This window comes from Zalophus californianus, chromosome 11, assembly GCF_009762305.2.
Source record: "Zalophus californianus isolate mZalCal1 chromosome 11, mZalCal1.pri.v2, whole genome shotgun sequence".
Classification (NCBI taxonomy): Eukaryota; Metazoa; Chordata; class Mammalia; order Carnivora; family Otariidae; genus Zalophus; species Zalophus californianus.
Window position 1 is genome coordinate 95,984,338 of NC_045605.1, and position 8,506 is coordinate 95,992,843.

The window sequence follows — 8,506 nt, forward strand, 5'->3', positions numbered from 1 at the left end:
ATCAGACCTGCTGCTTCCTGCGGGGGTGGTGGCCTCGCTGGTGGTCCAGCCCTGGCTGGAGCCTGTCCGGCCCTTCGGGAATATTTTCACCCTTCCAGCTGCTCTAGCCACTGTTACCAAGCCCAGGAGTGACAGGGTTTCATTGATTTTCTCACCCACACCCCACCCCCTCCCTGCCCTTCCTCTCTGCAGGGAACCCACTGTGTCGCAGAGAGAGAGAGAGAGAGAGAGGGCGCGCGAGCGCATGAGCACACCAGATGTTAAAGCCATGTTCCCTTCTTACACAGTCAGCCCTTTGGGGTGTTTGATCTCTGGCTGAACAAGCTCGGCCATCTTTCTTAAGAGAATAAAAGAGATTCAGACAGAGGAAAGAGGGAAGGAGACAAAGAATGAGCAAGACAATGAGATGAAAGGAGCCAGACGCAAAGGAAGACAGAGGAAGACAAAGCAAGGCAAAGCCAGAGCTGAGAGGGAGAGACAGACAGACAGACAAGACAGAACAGGGAACACCTTCTCTTAGAAGCCACCTCTGGCCTCTCCTGGGGCTCTCTCGCCCCATCTCAGCCCTTCCTCCCCGGCCCCAGGTGACCCGCAACCTCAAAGCCACCATATCAACTCTACGTGATCACGCCCTCCCTGGGGAGGTGACAGCCTCCCGCTCTGCGTGATGGGGCATCTGCTTAAGACTCAGGAGCCTTTGACAGGAGATGGGATGAGCAGCCTGGTGGTGAAAAGGCTGGCTGGCAGGGGACAAATGGGTTGCCGGCGGGGAGCCCGGAACCCCTGCCTCCCTCACTCCTGGGTCTGAGCAGCCTAACAGAGGCGCCCAGGGAGACAGCCACTGACGCCCTCACTGAGCATTAACTCTGCATTTATTTCTCGCTCTGCCTCTCTCTCCCCCCTCCCCTCCCCCCTCCTTTGTCTCCGGGTCTTCGATTTCCTATTTGAGAACAGTTCCAGCCGGTGCCCCTGCTGCAATCCCAGCCTCTGTCACCAGCGAAGGCTGTTTCGAGCCTGTGAGTCAGAGACCAGCGCTGGTTTTTATTAAAGGCAGAAGGAAAACAATCTGATTTTATAAAAGCAAAGCACCTCCTTTTGAGCCACGGGTTCCCTGGGACATCGAACTGCCTGCGATATTTTAAAACATGCATGTGCACATAATAGCCCCCAGCCCCTTCCCAGCCTCTGGTGGGAGCGTCAAACCTGCGTGGGTTTTAGGGTTTTTTTTTCTGGCTAAGTGTTTTTAGGTCACTTCCAGTCCTCTCCCACTGAGAGCTTCCATGCAGGAAACGCCAAGAATTCCATTCCAGCCCCTGAGCCTCCACAGTTAATGGGATCACTGGAAATGAACTAGGAAGGATGCTGGGGGCCTGGGGGTCTTATGTCCCTGGTGTCCAGGCAGAGAAGCTTCTAGCCAGAGGAGAAGCTGAGCCCGTCCAGGCCCTGGGGTCCTTCTGCTGTGGGCACTGATCCCGGCTCCCCAGGAGCCCATCTGGGGCTAGCAGTCCTGCAGCCTCTTTCTTCTCTGCCCTACCACCTCTGGAGCTGTCTCCTTCCATAATTCTCTCCTGTCGAGTCTATTAGCCTTCTCTGGCAGGCTCTGCCAAGTTCGGCTGCATCTCCTTGTCTCGTTTATATTAGAAGAGAAAGCTCTACTGTGTTTTCCCCTCACCTGAGGAAAGAGATGCTTCTCTTTTTCAAGACACTCATAGCCTTTGATGAAGCCCAAGAAAGACTTAAACTATAATGAAATTCAGTCTCTCAGAGATGAGATCGCCCAAGAGCGCTTCTAGCTGCCTTATGAAAACGGCTTGGCTTTCCAGCCATCAGCAGCTGGGCACAGGGGCCTGCCCTGGATGCCTTTCTCTGGCCTGTCAGCAGCCTGCCTCCTGCCTGTCCTCTTTCCCTGCACGGGTTATTACAGTAGCTAGCCAGGGAAGTGGCCTCCTGACAGATTGTCTTCCCTCCCCTGCTCTGACTACATCCCTTTCTGCCTGCAAGACCTTCAGTGGATCCAAACTCCCAGTCCAAGTGCCCGTCCCTTTCCCAAAACTTCCCAAGCCTTCCAGGTGGGATGGACTGTTCATCTATCTGACCTCCACGCCACCATGTCTGTAGCCCGGTTAAAACAAAACCAAACAAAAAACCGCTTTGCCCTGGGACTATCATTATTGATAGAAGAGAAATAAAACAGCCCCTGTGAATAAAGGCACAGCAGGTGTCAGGGACAGATAGAAAGCTACCTTGGAGTCACATGTACCTAGGTTCAAACCCTTGCTCGGCCACTCACCCATCGAGTGCCCAAAGGCAAGTTCACTCTTTGAACGTGCTTCGCCATCTGTAGGATGGGACTCAGGATTCCTACCTCCGAGGACCACTCTGGAGGGGACAGAGGCTGGGCAGAGAGTCACTGCTTTGTTTCTTATTCCTCATGGGACAGGTACTATTAGTCTGGGTTTATGGATGATGAGGTGGGTCTTAACCTTGGCTGTGTTTCAAAAGCAGCTGGGGGAACTTGGAAAACTACAGATGCTGGGCCCTGACCCCGGACCATTCCTGGGGTTTAGCCCAGGTGTGTGTTTGGTCAAAGGCCCCCTTCTGGGCGGGATGGGAACTCCTGCACAAGGGGTGAAAGAAGGGAGGCCATGGAGGGACCTGGGTGCCTTGGAAGAAGAGCCCAGGAGAGGGCAGTGGTAGGGGGGAGGGGGGCTGGGGAAGCCTGGGAGCCCAGGAATGAGCCCAGCACAGCCCCTAGCTGTGCCGGCCACTGATCAGCAGGAGGCGGTCGGGCAGGGTGGGGTACCACCTTGCCTTTGTTCCTGGGCACACCCAGCACAGGGACTGCCTGTGGGGTCCGAGAGGGTGGGGAGGCTTCGGGAGAAGCCAGGCTGCTCACGAACCCAGAAACAGGCTGGCCTCCCCAGCACCAGCCTTCTAGTCTGGGGGTGGGTGGGGGTAGCTCAGGAGAAGCGGGAGCTACTTGAGATGGTCAGGAACAAAGATTTGCTCTGCACTGCTGAGAAGAGAAGGGAGAAACACCCCAAGTTAATTAACTTCCTTCAATACGGCTGGTGCCATGGGTCTTAGCTGCCCAGGGTCCGCTCTGTCTTCCAAGAGAAGATGATGGTGGCCAAAAGGAAACCACTCTTGGACAGCCAGGGACAACTTCTTCCGTTTGCTGGTCACATTTTCATTCATTCATTCGGTCATCAGCAAACGTGTGTTAAGTGCCAGGTTCCATGCTGGGGGATAGACACATAGCACGGGGGTGACCAAAATAGAAGACCCCCTGCCCTCGTGGAGCTCAAAATCCTTCACTCATTCCCCTTTACCCCCAAACACCTGTAAAGTTGTCTCTGTGGAGGACTCCAGTTTCCCTCCACCCACTTCCTTTCATCCCATGCCATCCCACCACTCCACTGAAACCGCCCTCACCAAGAACACCAAAGACCTCCAGGACACCGAGGTCACTCGGCACTCATCTGACCCGACCCAGCTGCAGCATTGTGCATAATTGGTCACCGCCTCCTATTTATTTATTTATTTATTTATTTATTTATTTATTTATTTAAACTAGGCTCTACACCCAGCGTGGAGCCCAGCTCAGGGTTTGAACTCACAACCCTGAGATCAAGACCTGAGCTGAGATCAAGAGTTTGGAACGCTTAACTGATGGAGCCACCCAGGCGCCCCTCTGCCTCCTTTTGAAACCACCATTTGGTTTCCAAGGCGCCACATTCCTGCTGGTTTTCTTCCCACCTCACGCCTGTCAGCCGCCTTTGTGGTTTCCCTCTTCGACCTCGTAATGTTGGGGTGTCCTTGGTAAAGTCATTCTTCGGAGCTCTTCTCTACATTGCCTCCCATCATGACCTCATCCATTCTTCCAGTTTTAAATAGTGTCTCCATGCTGACAACTCCCACCTTTTTATCTCCAGCTCAGCCCTTGCCCCAAACCCCAGAATCAAACATCCAGCTGCCCAACCAGTATTTCTTCTTAATTGACATCTCATGCTCCACGTGTCCAAAATGTAATTTCTAAGCTTTCCCGTGATTCTGCTCCACACGCCACCTTCGCTGACATGGTTAGGGAGGCAAGTCCGCCCTTCCATTGCTCCAACCATAACACCCAGCTGTTATCCAGGACTTCTCCCTTTTTCTCACATTCCGCACCCAGCAGAAATCTTGCTGACCTTGCCTTCAAAATGCACCCAGAATCCCACCAGTGCCCCATCTCTGCTGCCACCATCCTGGTCCAAGCCCGCATCTCCTGTCTGGATCTTGCAGTTACCTCCTCGCTGGTCCGCACATGGCAGCCAACGATCCTCTCTTCTATCAACCTCTGCTCGAAACCCTCCGGTGGCTCCCGTCTTGCTCGGAGGAACCATGCCCTGCAAGAGCCTTGCTGATCTGGGCCCCACCACTGCTTGGAGTCCCTTACTCCTTCGCTTCCCCATGCTTGGTTCTTTCCAGGCATGCTCCCTCTTTGAGCTTCTTGAACTTGCTATCCTCTCTCCCTGGAACACTGTTTGCACAGATACCTACATGGCTATTTCTGTCGCCGCCTTCACATCTTTGCTCAAACGTTACCTTCACGGTGACACCTTCCCAAAGCATCCCACTTAGAAGTGCTGTGCTCACCTCCACGTATTCCATCTTCCCCCCTCCCTTTCTCTGCCTCTGGCATCGCTCTTGCTACCATCTAACGTGCAATATATATATATCTGTTCTTCATTTTCTTTCACTAGAATGTGGGTCAGTGTAGGGGGTTGAATTGGGTGCCCCCCCAAAGATGTGTCCAAGTCCTGAGCTGCTGTCGCTGTGATTTGACCTTACCTGGAATTAATCTTTGCAGATAAAATCAAGTTAAGGATCTAGAGATGTGATCATCCTGGATTTAGGGTGGACCCTAAAGCCAATGGCTGGTGCCCTGTACCAGAAGAGAGAGAGATTTGAGACACAGAGACACAGAGGAGAAGGCCATGGGAAGATGTGGATAGACAGCCAATGAGGCTGACACAAATCAAGGATTGCTGGGAGCCACCAGAAGCTGCAAGAGGCAAGGAAAGAGTCTCCTCTAGAGCCTTCAGAGGTAGCAAGGCCCTACCAACACCCTGATTTTGGATTGCCGCCCTCCCGACCTGGAGACAACGCCTCTCCCGGGGTTGTGAGAATGTGCTGTAGCAGTGCTAGGAAACTAAGGCAGGATCTTGGTTTTGTTTCCTGCTGCAGCCCAAGTTCCAGCACACCGCCAGGCGGTGAGGGCACGCAGCGTCCACGTGTTGAACAATTGGATGAGTGTCCTTCCTCACAGTATGGTGCAGCACTCTGGAGACAAAGGGGGAGACAGGCACGGTTTGGGAGCAGCACAGAGCCAAGACCCTTGGAGACCCTGAGCAACTGGCACCTGCACCCCCTGCCCCATTCCCTCATTTGTAAAATAAAGGGGAAAGTTCTGCATCCCATCATGGTGAGGGGGATGAATGGTATGCTTAGTAGATGTTGTATGCACATAGCTTCCTCCACCCTACCCCACCTCCGCCCCTCACCATCCTCCTCTCTCTAAAATCTGAGAAACAACCAATTTCGTCTGCCTTGGAGAACCACTCTCTATGATTTTGGTTTTTTTTTTTTTTTTTTATCAAACACCACTTAATGATGTGGGAAATATCCATGCTATATTGTTAAGTGGGGAAAAGCTGGTTACAAAATCGCATGTGCATTAGCTCTGCTTGTAACAAGTGGGCATGAAAGCCCAGCCCATTACCAGAGAGAAAATCTGACTCAAGTGCCCAGAGCCCAGAATCCAAATTGTTCTTTGCTTTTCCATTGAATTTTTGCTCAGTCCATGCAGAGCCCACCCGGCGTAGGCATCGGGGAGCCCCTCTCACCAGCCTCTGCCCCCTCCTCCACGTTTCCCATCATGCCTTCTGTTTCCCCAATTCTTCTTTTATTTCCTTCTGTGATGCTTTCGAAGTTTCTCCATAAAAGTCAGGCACATCTTTTGCTCGGTTTATTCCTAAGTACCTTTCAGATTATCTTCTTGTTTTGAAGTGAGTCTTTTTTATCCTGTACAGTTTTTGTTTGTTTATTTGAGTGGTACCTTCTTCTGGACATGGCTTCCATGTTAGCCCCTCCTTAGAGCAGTCTCTGACCCCCCCACTCCCGGCACCCGACATCTCCTTTACTGTTCTCCCAGTTTTTATTTTTGTTCGCTTAATTTCTTTATTTGAGTGCATTTTACTAATGCAAATTATTCACTCGTGGCCGTCTTCTCTACAGGACTGTGAAGGTTAAGAGAGCAGGAATAGGGTCTGTCTTAATCACAACCACAACCCCAGGGCTTAGTGTAGTGTCTGGCACCCAAAGGGTGCACATGGGTGTGCACTGAATGAGTCACATGCACACACCTGTGGATGTGGATAGGTGGGTGTATAATCCAGGCTCGGCTGCTCCTAGTTGTAGGGACTTGGGTCCATCCCTTCACTATGTTGTGCTTTAGCTTTTTCGGTGATGAAGGACATGGCTTCTGACTTCCCTTAGAATGCTAAAATCCTTTGGTTCCATGAGGAGAGGGCTAGAAAGGGCCAGAAGCAAGTTGTCTCCCAGAAGGCAGGCTCTACATGTAAGCAAAAACTGAAGGAGGGTTTCTAAGTTGCCAGTTGGCAGTTATGTTAAAAAGATATGCCATGATAAAAAATATGTGGTATCTATCTATCTATCTATCTAATAGAATATTACTCAGCCATGAAAAAGAACGCATTCTTGCCATTTGCAACAACATGGATGGACCTAGAGGGTATAATGCTAAGTGAAAGAAGTCAGTCAGAGAAAGACAACTACCATATGATTTCACTCATAGGTGGAATTTAAGAAACAAAACAAGGATACAAAGAAAAAAAGAAACAAGCAAAACAATAGACTCAAATACAGAGAACAAACTGGTGGTTGCCAGAGGGGAGGTGGTTGGGGACATGGGTGAGATGGATAAAGGGGATTAAGAGTACATTTATCTTGATGAGCCCTGAGAAATGTATAGAACTGTTGAATCATATTGTACACCTGAATCTAATATAACACTATGTGAAATATACTTCCAAAAGAGAGAGAGAGAGAGACATGCCATCTTCTGTCTGATTGACTGACTTCAGATGCCCTCACACCTTCTGCAAGGTTAGAGCCCTCCACTAGGAATGGATATTCCTGGCCAAAACCCAAATGGAAGTTCAGCATTCCACAACAGCTCAACAGACATTTCCCAGGAAAGGTACCAGGGAGAAAGAGTAATGGCAATTGCATCCACACTAGACCTGGTCTTCAGTGGAAGCATCTTCTCTTCTTTTGTATTTGGGGCTCTACTCTCCAACCTCCAAGTCCCCCACACTATTAAGAGTTTTGAATTGATTACTAAGAATGAATGGGGACATAGCTGCTATCTAGATATTGAACTTGTATTGGGCAATTATAGTGAACTCTCTTACTTGTTCTAGAAGATTGTAGATTCTTTGGGAATTTCTATATAGAAACAGAAATGAAGACAGTTTTGTTTCTTTCCAATTCTTACACAGTTTGCTTATTTCTTCCTTCCTGATTGTGTTGTTCAGGTCAATGCTGAACAGAGTCAGTTCCTGACTTAATGGAACTATGCCTAAAGCTTCATCATTGAGTAAAATAATTTGCTTAAATTTTTTTATAGACACATGTTATCAGAGTAGTAACATTCCCTTTCTCCCTACTTCACCACACATTTCTGTTTTAATCATGAATATGTGTTTAATTATATTGTGTTTTCTGCATCTTTTGAGAAGGTACTCTGATTTTTCTCCTATAGTCTGTTAGTGTGCTGTATTATATAATAAATGTTCTGATATTGAGCTAACCCTACATTCCTAGGTTAAACTTTACTTGATCATGATGTACTTTAAAATATGAATTGCTGAATTCCATTCGCTAATATTTTATTTAGAATTTTCTGTCCAATTTTGTAAGTGAGATTGGTCTGTAATTTCTTTTTTTCTTGTACAGGGGCTATTTTGAGGATCCAATGACATGGTAGTTTGAACATCATGTAGCACTCCAAAATTTTAGATATTTAGCAATCACCTCAAAAAGCATCTAGTCTGGCTCAGGGAAGAGAATCTGCCTGCACAGGAGGTGTGTCAGACTGCCTACATGGGACAATAGGAGAGGCTTCTGGGTGACACCTGGAATCTCACAATTCAGGATTCATCCATGATTCTTGAAGGCTTCTGGTTCTCAAGAGTCCCATTAAGACCCAAACAGCCCTGAGAGTGGATCACAAGCTGATTTCAGGACTAGCTGCCAACCGAAGATGGGGCAGAGAAGGGTTGTTTCACCTACTTAACTAGTACCAGGACCATTCCCACTGGGGAAGTATCACATCAGGTAATGGTATCCTTGGTGGCCAAAGGAGTGTATGTTTATGTTCTTCACTATCATATGGAGTAAGGGTGGGGGGTGGCGGGCAATGGTCCAACTCTTTGAACCG